At 59.8% G+C, this 8,861-nt stretch overlaps 1 protein-coding gene across 1 annotated transcript in view; it reads left to right on the top strand.

The window, feature by feature from the left end:
- The window catches only part of KCNK9 (potassium two pore domain channel subfamily K member 9), a 102,440-nt gene that overhangs the window by 2,357 nt on the left and 91,222 nt on the right, over window positions 1-8,861 (top strand). The window lies entirely within an intron of this gene.

Raw genomic sequence — 8,861 nt, 5'->3', positions numbered from 1 at the left:
ACAGGATTTCTCAGTGCCATATGCAACAGGAAGCACCAGCACAGGACGGCTTGTCTTTCCTTCTTGGTTGAAAAGAGTTTTTAAGAGAGTCATCTTGTTTGAAATGTTTAATTCATTGGTGTAGGTTTTTATGTTTTCAGGAGGAAATTGTCCTTCTGTTGTCTGTGGAACCAGCTTTGCTCCTCTTGCCACACGTCCTTGGCCCAGGGGCCAAAACACAGTAGAGTCCTTCCTTTCCCACCCTGTGCTTCCAGCTCCTGAAAGGGCCAGCCAGTCATAACCATCGTTCCTGTTCTTCACACTTCCAGTGTGAGCTGTGGCCGTGACACACATGCACAGGGCGTCCATCCTGCGGGGCAGGGGCCTGCTTGCGGGAGAGCCAGAGAGCCGGGGATATGCCTCCAGAACTGACCACCCCTGGGGAGGGGAAGCACTCATCGTTCCCTAAAGTGCCTTGAGTGACGTAGACCCAAATCAGATGAAAGCTGCGAGCGTGCTGGCCACCAGTAGTGAAGTGAGCACAGGAAGCCTTTGGCCGGTCCCAAGAGTTGAACTGCAACACTGAAGAGACAGTTGGAGTTAAAATCAAACCTAGAGATGTTCCACTTACCTGATAAGGTTCTTATCGATTGCGTGTATTGATTCTGATTGGCAGTTCTGGGCATATGCCTCTAATGGTTAGGGCTCCAAAGAGGGAGGGGCAAAGCAGGGGGGCCAGGTGGAGCGTGTGGAGGGGCAGCCGATGACCGTGCTGGCTTATTCCTCACTTCTTTTGTTGAGTTTTCAACAGATTTTCCGGAAAGAGAGGGTGGAATATATGTGTAAGGCTAGGAAGAAAAGACTGTCCTAACTCAGCCGCCCTGTGGTGGAAAGATGCTGAACCTGGAGCCCGCTGACCGGGCTTGGAACCTGGGTTCCATGAAGGGCAGGGTGGTGTGCTGACTCCCAGCCTGTTTCCCCACCTGTAGAAGGGGCGTGACGCCGTAACCTCCCGCCAGGGCGACTCTGAAGGGCCAGTGGGATCCCTCGTGCCTGCAGCCGCCTGGTACAGCGCTGTGTGCACTTCGTAGGTGAGAATCCATGAATTTTGACATCAGCTAAGCCTGACTCTGCCCTAGGAAGCTGTTTAGCTCTGAAGAGCTCGAATTCACGGGAAACCAAGCACCTATCTAGTTAATTCTGTTTGTTTTCTTCTATTTTAATATAAATGCAAATTAAGGTGCTCCTAGGCCTAGACCAAAACCCAGCCCCAAGCCAGGCCCTCCAAGGAAGCGCCTCCTATCGGACAGTGATGGTAATGAGTCGGGTGCGTCTTCAGGGGCGCTCTTCTTTTTAATCTAACCTTGAGCGGTTTCTTGAGTGTGCATGCTTCAACTCTGAGCTTGGGTCTCCAAGGTGGGGCGGGAACCACCCTCACTCCCTCTGCTAATGTACGCTGCTTCCCGGATGCAGTTAGTAGCGCACTCGTGAACGGGATTTTAAGAACATGTATAATTACCACTCTGCCTTGGACCTGTGGCCGCCGTTTTCGTCAGAGCCTTTGTCGGGCTCTCACACTGACCGCCGGCCAGCTCTCCCGGGAGCCCGGGCACAGGCACCTTTGTCCTAAGGAGGGACGAGCACAGGTCCCACCGGCTCCAAGCCATCGCTGCTCCAGTTCTGGGTGCCGTCCGTCCCTGCTCTCTGCTTCTGATGTCTGTGCCACTTGTAGCTGCTGCCCAGGAGATGGTATTGTTGCGTTCTAAATTTGGCGAGCCCGAGGCCTTCGGAACTCTCCATCGTGTTCAAGATGAAAACTCCTTCTGCATCCCCTGCCGTGCCCATCTGATTAGCAGGCGGGTTGGAAACCCTCCCACCTGCCTTCCTGAGCTGTTGGTAGGAGTGGTGGCAGTCAGGAGTCCCCGCGGCCAGGGGCTGTAGAGCGCCTGCTCCGAATTGCTCTGCTCAGGGCTAAGGCCTGGGCGGGAAGGAACCCCCAGCACACGGGGGCTCTTCCTACAGGAGGCGCTTGAGGCCAAAATTGTGTCCCGCCATCAGCGACTACTTCTGACAACAGCGGGAATCTCCAGACACTTCTCTTTCGACTCTAACATCTGTGTTCTAAGTAGTTACCACCTTCGGGATCATTAAAGAGGAAACTGTGCTTAGAATTCAGATCTCATTTGGAGGATCTAAGAGGCCGATTTAAAACCTGGGCCTCACAGGGGAAGGAGGGAAGGAAGGGCCCTGCGTTTTGTTTTTGCTGCTGTTTGGAGGAGGAACAGACTGACGTCAGGCCCTTCGGGCCCGGCTGAAGGCGGGGTGGCTGCTCCAGGGCACCGGCTCGGGGTGGGGCACAGTCCCAGAAGGTCTGCGCTCCTGCGGGCTCCCTGCTCAAGGTCCCCCGCCCCAGAATGCAGTGGGGCGCCCCCTTTTCTCGCTCATCCGCAGGACCTTGAACAGACTTCTCACCAAGTGGAAAGCGTCTCCCATGTCCTCCTCTCGCGCTCTGGGGTGCAGGTTTTGATCCACGGTTTACACTCTCGCTGCGTGCCAGACCCTCCCTGGCCTGTGCTGCCTCTGGGGCTCTGGGGACCGTCTAGATGACAAGATAAGGCCTGGCCTTGAGGCAGGAGGGGAGCTGGAAACCCAAACAGTTGGGTGCAGTCCAGCGTGAAGCGTGGGGACAGCTAAGCTCAGTTAACCCTTCCCGGGCCACCGGCAGACAGCCCAGGGGCCGGGCGCGGCTTACCCTCTGCCCCTCACTGCCCCCGAGCTGTGCCCCCTGCCCTCCGCACCTCCCCCAGCTCCAGCATTGTTTCTGCCATTTATTCTGCCCCTGGAGGAACCATGTCTCCTCCCGGCACCGGCGGGACCCGCACAGAGCCCCGCACAGAGTGGTCACCTCCAGAAGGACCGAGGATGGAAGCACCACTTCTACGCACACGCACTCACGTCACCCCCAAGGCGGGAGGAGGTGTTGCCCCAATTTACAGATGGGGAAACTGAGGCCCAGAGGAGGCAGTGCCCACTGAGGCCGAGGGCCTGGAACTCTGCAGTCCAGATCTCCTTACCGCAGGCTCCAAAGATGGATTCCACCCAGGAGCCAGGGATGGGCCTGTGGAATGTTCCATCTGTGTCTTTCTGCTTCTCCCTTTACCTTCACGCTTCAGGGAAGCTGCTCAGCCAGGCCCAGGTGAAGGACCCGGCCGCCCAGCACACCGTGGGCTGGACGGGAGGGCTGGGGTCTCCTTGTGACTTTCAGTATGGCAGCTGGTCGGGTGCAGGAGCACAGGTGCCGTGTTCAGCTCCTCCCAGGCCTGCCCGGACCTGGCCTTGCTCGACGTGGCCCTGGCCCTCCAGCAAGCACGGCCTATTTATAGATGTCCTGGGGGAGGCAAAGGGGTGGGTTACTTGACTCGGGGTGACCTGAGAGAGACGGCTCTCCCGAGGCGTATGAGACACCCCGCTGAGGGCTCTGAGACGGCGGGGATCACAGGAGACCCCGTGTGCAGACATCTGTTGCCTTCACCTGCTCTCTCCGGATGGCCTGGACTTTCATCTGCTGAGTCCGGGGAGGTCAGAGCGGGAGGTGAGCCAGGCTTCCGTGTACATGTCTTCCCCTGTGGACCTGCGTTCGCACCTGCACCCATCCATCCCCCACACTGCCGCTCAGCCAGCCCTCCCTGCGCGTGTATGTCAGCCTCCACACGTCCCCGCATCCGTCCATTCTTCCCTCTGTGCTGTCGTCCACTTGCTCAGCCGCTCACTCCTCGTTGCTCGGAGCACTCACTTGGCTCCGTGCTTTGTTCGTCCTTCCTCCGTCAGTGGGATGTTACCCAGTTCCTCCCATGGGCAGGTTAGGGTGGGTGCACGGCACCCCTGGCAGGGCTCAGTGAGTGTTAACGCCTCGATGGCAGGCGATTTTCACGTTGTTCCAGCCTCATCTCCTTCCTGCCAAATGGTCAGCCGATCCCAGTCACTTCTAATATTTCAGAAAGTAGAATGTTCGTGTGGAGAAGCGCACGTGTCACAAGTGTATCGCTCAGTGATTCCGATAAACGAACCCTGCCATGCAACCAGCACTCAGATCAAGAAACAGAACATTACCAGCACCCACGATCCTGCCTCATCAGCCAGCCTTTTCTTGAACGCCTCTAGTGACAGGGAGCTCATCACTTCACATGTGATGCAGTGTGTGTGCTTAGATGAACGTTGAGGTTATTGTGTGAAGTTCTGACCTGTGGGCTTCCATGTGGAAGGGGGTGTGTGTACTTGGGGGGGGGGTCTTCTCTTAAAGGGCTGGCCAGTCTCTATGGTGGTCACCTGAGGAGCGGCCTGAAGGTCTCCATTTAGAAAGTGGAACTCGGGGGCCCAGGCCCAGGAAAGGAGAGGGAACTCATTACATAGAGTGCAGGTGAGTCTGGAGTGGTCCAGGGTGGGATGGGCTTGGGGAGCTAGGATGGACAGGTGGGCAGCCCCGGGCACCTGCCTCTGTGAGTCAGAACACAGAGCAGCCCCGCACTGTCTTCACACCAGCCGCGCCAGGGGACCAGGGAAAATGCCGGAGGAGATGAATGTAACGCCTGGTCTTGGCAGTGCTCTGGGAGGGAGTTAGGAGGCAAGGACCCTGGAATTCCCCGGTGGCGCAGTGGTTAAGAATCCGCCTACCAATGCAGGGGACACGGGTTCGATGCCTCGTCAGGGAAGATCCCATATGCTGTGGAGCAACTAAGCCCGTGCGCCGCAACTACTGAGCCTGCGCTCTAGAGCCCACGAGTCACAACTACTGAGCCTGTGAGCCACAACTACTGAAGCCCGTGCGCCTAGAGCCCGTGCTCCACAACAAGAGAAGCCACCGCAATGAGAAGCCCACACACTGCAATGAAGAGTAGCTCCTGCTCACCGCAACTAGAGAAAGCCCGTGCGCAGCAACATAGACTCGATGCAGCCAAAAAAAAAGAGTCCATGGGCAGTGGAATCTGGGACGAGAGAGTCTGGTTGAGAATCCTTCCCCTCCACCCCGCGGATATCCTCCTCCAGGCCACCCATGGGCGGGGAGCGGGGGCGGGGTCTGGTGTTCATTTCCTTAAGGGATTTTGTTCAAAGTTCCCTTCTGCCTGTCCCAACTCTGGGACCTCCGTCTGTAGAAGGTTCTCCCTTCTAAGCTGCAGGCACCCACCCTGTGGCTTACAGTTCTCCAGCAGAAGGGCTGAGCAGAGCGTGGTTCACTTCCTGTCCTGTAACAGTCTTGGGGATTTGGAGATGGCCCCAGGGCCCCTGCATTTCTGTTGATAACACCTTTGTAAGCTGGCCGCTCTCCTCTGAGCAGCTCTGGTGCACTCAGTGTGCTCTCCCAGTCGGGTCTGATCACGCAGGGAGAGCAGAGAATTTTCTCACCTCCGCTGGTCTGCACTGTACTTTTGTTCACGCTCCCAGTCAGTACCCCAGCATTTCTGGGCAGCCCCCTCCCTGCATTGACACGTTTCGAGCCTCTGGCTCATGTGAACTTCTCTTATTCTCTCTCTTGGACTGGGGTGAATCCAGGCCCTGACGTTGATCTCGGAGCGCAAAACAGCTCTGTGCTGTGGACCCAGAGAAGAAGGGATGGTTGATGGAAAAATTTGCAGCAGGGGAAGATGAGAAAATTTAGGAGCGTCTGTGAATGCATTGGCCCGGCTTGCCAGGATGCTGTGAGATGTCTGTCCCTGGGCCCGGGAGAAGCAGGGGGTCCCCAGCTGATGACCGGCTGTAGCCCTCAGCCACCTCTGCCACCGTGCTCCTTCCTGGGGTCCTGAGCGATGACAGGCCTGGCCGGGAAACAGCTGCTCAAAGGCAGGGCTGCCCCGTGCGGTGGGCTTGCCCTGAACTGCCCTCACCCTCGTCGTGTCCCCAGCCCTGGGAAGAGCACTGGGTGGCAATGAGGTGAAGGATGGCGCTGTGGATGAGCTGTGGCTGGCGTGAGGGTGCAGGTGCCCTTGGGTGGCAAGGGGCGTGCTGGGCTGGGCGCATGGAGAGCGGAGGGGGCTGGGGCCAGGCCCTACCTCTGGCCTTGGTCTTGTATCCGCAGGAGCGGGTCATGGTGCCGCTTGCCTCCAGAGCCTGAGTCCAAGGGACTCGGGGCCGCGGGCGGCAGGCAGATCACCGGCGGTCCCGTAGCCGTGGGCAGGACTGCTCACGTCTTCCTGTCCTGGAGGCCTGATCCTAGGCACGTCCCTTTAGCCTGGGGCTTTTTTCTCATCTGTGAAATGGGGACGTAGAGCTTGGTGGCTCTCGAGCATCAGAGAACGTGCCAGAACAACCGTGGAAGGCCTCCTGCCACAGCCCCGGGGCTCTGCTGTGCTGACGGTGGCTGCCAGGTGCCTCGCACCTCCTTGCACTCCGCCGGCTCTTGGCAAATTGGAGAGTCGTCATTTGCAGCTTCCCAGCCCTGCTCTCCCGCCCTCCCCCCCGGGGGACATCCCATCCCTTGCCTGTCTCCAGCCCCCGCCCCTGCTGGGTGCCGTGGCCCTGACCCTCGTTGGGGGGCTGCCCCATGCCCACTCTGTACTCAGAGAGCAACCCCGGAGATGGAAAAGCTTCTGACATCCAGCGGAAGGAGGCTCCCGTGGTGGGATGCCAGGCTGGGGGCCTCTGGAGCCGTGGGGTCCAACCCTGGGCAGTAGGTTTTCTCAACCCAGCCCTGTTGAGAAAATATGGCTTTCCGGGAGGCCGGCTTCCACCCTGCAGCCACGGTGACCTTTCTGAAGCCCATGCCACCATCTTCCTCTGCCACCGACACCCCTGCACCCCCAACTTCTCGGGTCAGAGCCAGGCCCACCACGCCTCCTGCAGGGTGCCCCGGGCATGTGTTTGTTCCACAGCCTCCACAGGGGGCAACTGAGTCCCCAGGGCCGCTCAGGGCACCTGCTGGCGGCCGAGGTACGCACTCGGCCCTGAGAGCTGGGGGGACTTTGAACTGAGTGGTTTGGGGCCACTGGGCAGGTGCAGGCAGAGGCCTGGCCTTTTGAACTTCAGCTGTTGGTTTTCAGGGAGGACAGCAGGTTAGGGACCGTCTCGCCAAATGGGCAGCTTCTCACTCCCACGCCTTAGATGTGTGATCTCGGTCCCCAAGGCCATTGCTAGTGACGGGCTCGTGCGAGTCTGTCCGGCACCTGGCGGGAAGAGACACCCACCTGTGAAACAGCCTTGGGCTGTCACCAGCCCTGCTAGACGTGAGGTACAGGAAGGCGAGGGGCTCCCGGCGGGCAGCATCACCAGGCGTTTGCCCGGGGCTGAGGCGCTCAGCGTGTTGTCATGGCACCCAGCCCTCCGCCCTGTTGCCCTGCCCGCCCCTCCCGCCCTGTGGGCCCCCAGACCTCCCTCCACCTCTCCCCACGCCCCCTGGGACACCACTGCCGGGCAGTTCCCACCTGGGACCTTGCCCGTGCTGTCCCCTCCACCCAGCCTGGCCCCGTGCACTCACAAGATGCTGAGACTGCTCGTGTCTGTCCTCTGGACGCTGGTCAGTAGGTGACAGCAGGGGCCTGCACTGTGCTAGGTCTGCTCACATGAAAGGCGCTTGAGGGCTGGGGTCAGGCCTTTTATCCCAGTGTCCCGAGCGCCTGGCACATACCGGGCCCCAGAAGGTGTTTGATGATTGACCCCCCGATGGCCCGTCAGGAACAAGATGTTATACTCAGGGACCAAAATGTCAGTAAACGTGAAGCACGCGGCAGTGGTGTCTTTGGTCCCTGTTGGCCATTTGTTGGAGGCGTGCAGGGTGGCACACATCTGGGGTGCTGTGGGTTTCAGGGGCGGGTGAGGCCTGCTGGGAGTGAGGGGCAGAGCCAGGCGCCGGCAGCCGCTTTGGGAGCTGCAGCCCTGAGGTGTCCAGGCTGGGCACAGCTGCTCCCTGGACCTTCCCCGTGCGCACGCCTGCCCCCCTTGCTGTCCCTCTCCCACACCTTTGCGCACAGGGGAGCTTGGTGAGGACCTACCTGCTGACTCTTGGGGGTTCCATTAGGTACTTCCGTGGTGCCCACTGGCAGTGTCCCCACTTCTGCGGGCAGGAGACCATGATTGCTTATGGCCTACAGTGAGGATCCTGGCGTGAGGGCTGCAGAGATCGCGGGCTGTACGCAGGGCCCCGGCTCTGGTCACCGGGTGACCTCGGGCTGGGGCAGGGTTCTCCCCGTGCACCACTGATATTAGGGGCTGGATACCTCTTTGCAGTGGGGACCGTCCTGTGCATCGCAGGACACGGAGCAGCCTCCCTGGTCTCCATCCTCTGGTTGCCAGTGGCAACCCCCCTCCCCCACCCAGTAGTGACAAATAAAAATGTCTCTAGACGTTGCCAGATATTCCCCGAAGTGCGGAATGTCCCCTGGCCTGGTGACTTCCCTTCCCGGAGCCTCTTCTGCAGACTGGGAGAAAAAGCCACCTTCCGAATCATGGCCAGAGGGGGCCGAGCGGTGTGGCGTGTGCGTGTGCGCAGTCAGTGCCTGGGAGGTGGGTCCCTTCCCTCTCCCTGCCCCCTCCTCCTGCCCAGAGGAGGCCTCACAGCCACACGTCGGGAGGGAGGTGACTCTGGCGTTGAGCTTTCAGGCACAGTCCCATGTGGATGGGGGGTGGGAGCCCAGGTGGGGCTGAGGCGAGCTCGCTCACTCTGGGCAGGTGGGGTGAGCTTGGAGGTGTTGGGGGGAACTGTAGGAGGGCGCTTGGCTTCCCCACCTCACGCAGAAGCTCTAGGCAGCGTTGTTGTGTGTCAGGGAGCACGGAGGGTGTGGTTCCTGCTCCAGCCCAGCGGCGAGGCCCCAGGTACGTCTGGAGGCAGCTCGGTGTCCCACAGGCTGCACCTGCAGTGTCGGGACCTTTTCTCTCTTGGACTCTGGTGGGAGATG

Source organism: Globicephala melas, chromosome 17, assembly GCF_963455315.2.
Source record: "Globicephala melas chromosome 17, mGloMel1.2, whole genome shotgun sequence".
Taxonomy (NCBI): domain Eukaryota; kingdom Metazoa; phylum Chordata; class Mammalia; order Artiodactyla; family Delphinidae; genus Globicephala; species Globicephala melas.
Note: the sequence above shows the minus strand (reverse complement) of the source record. Positions and strands in the feature narration are given on the sequence as shown.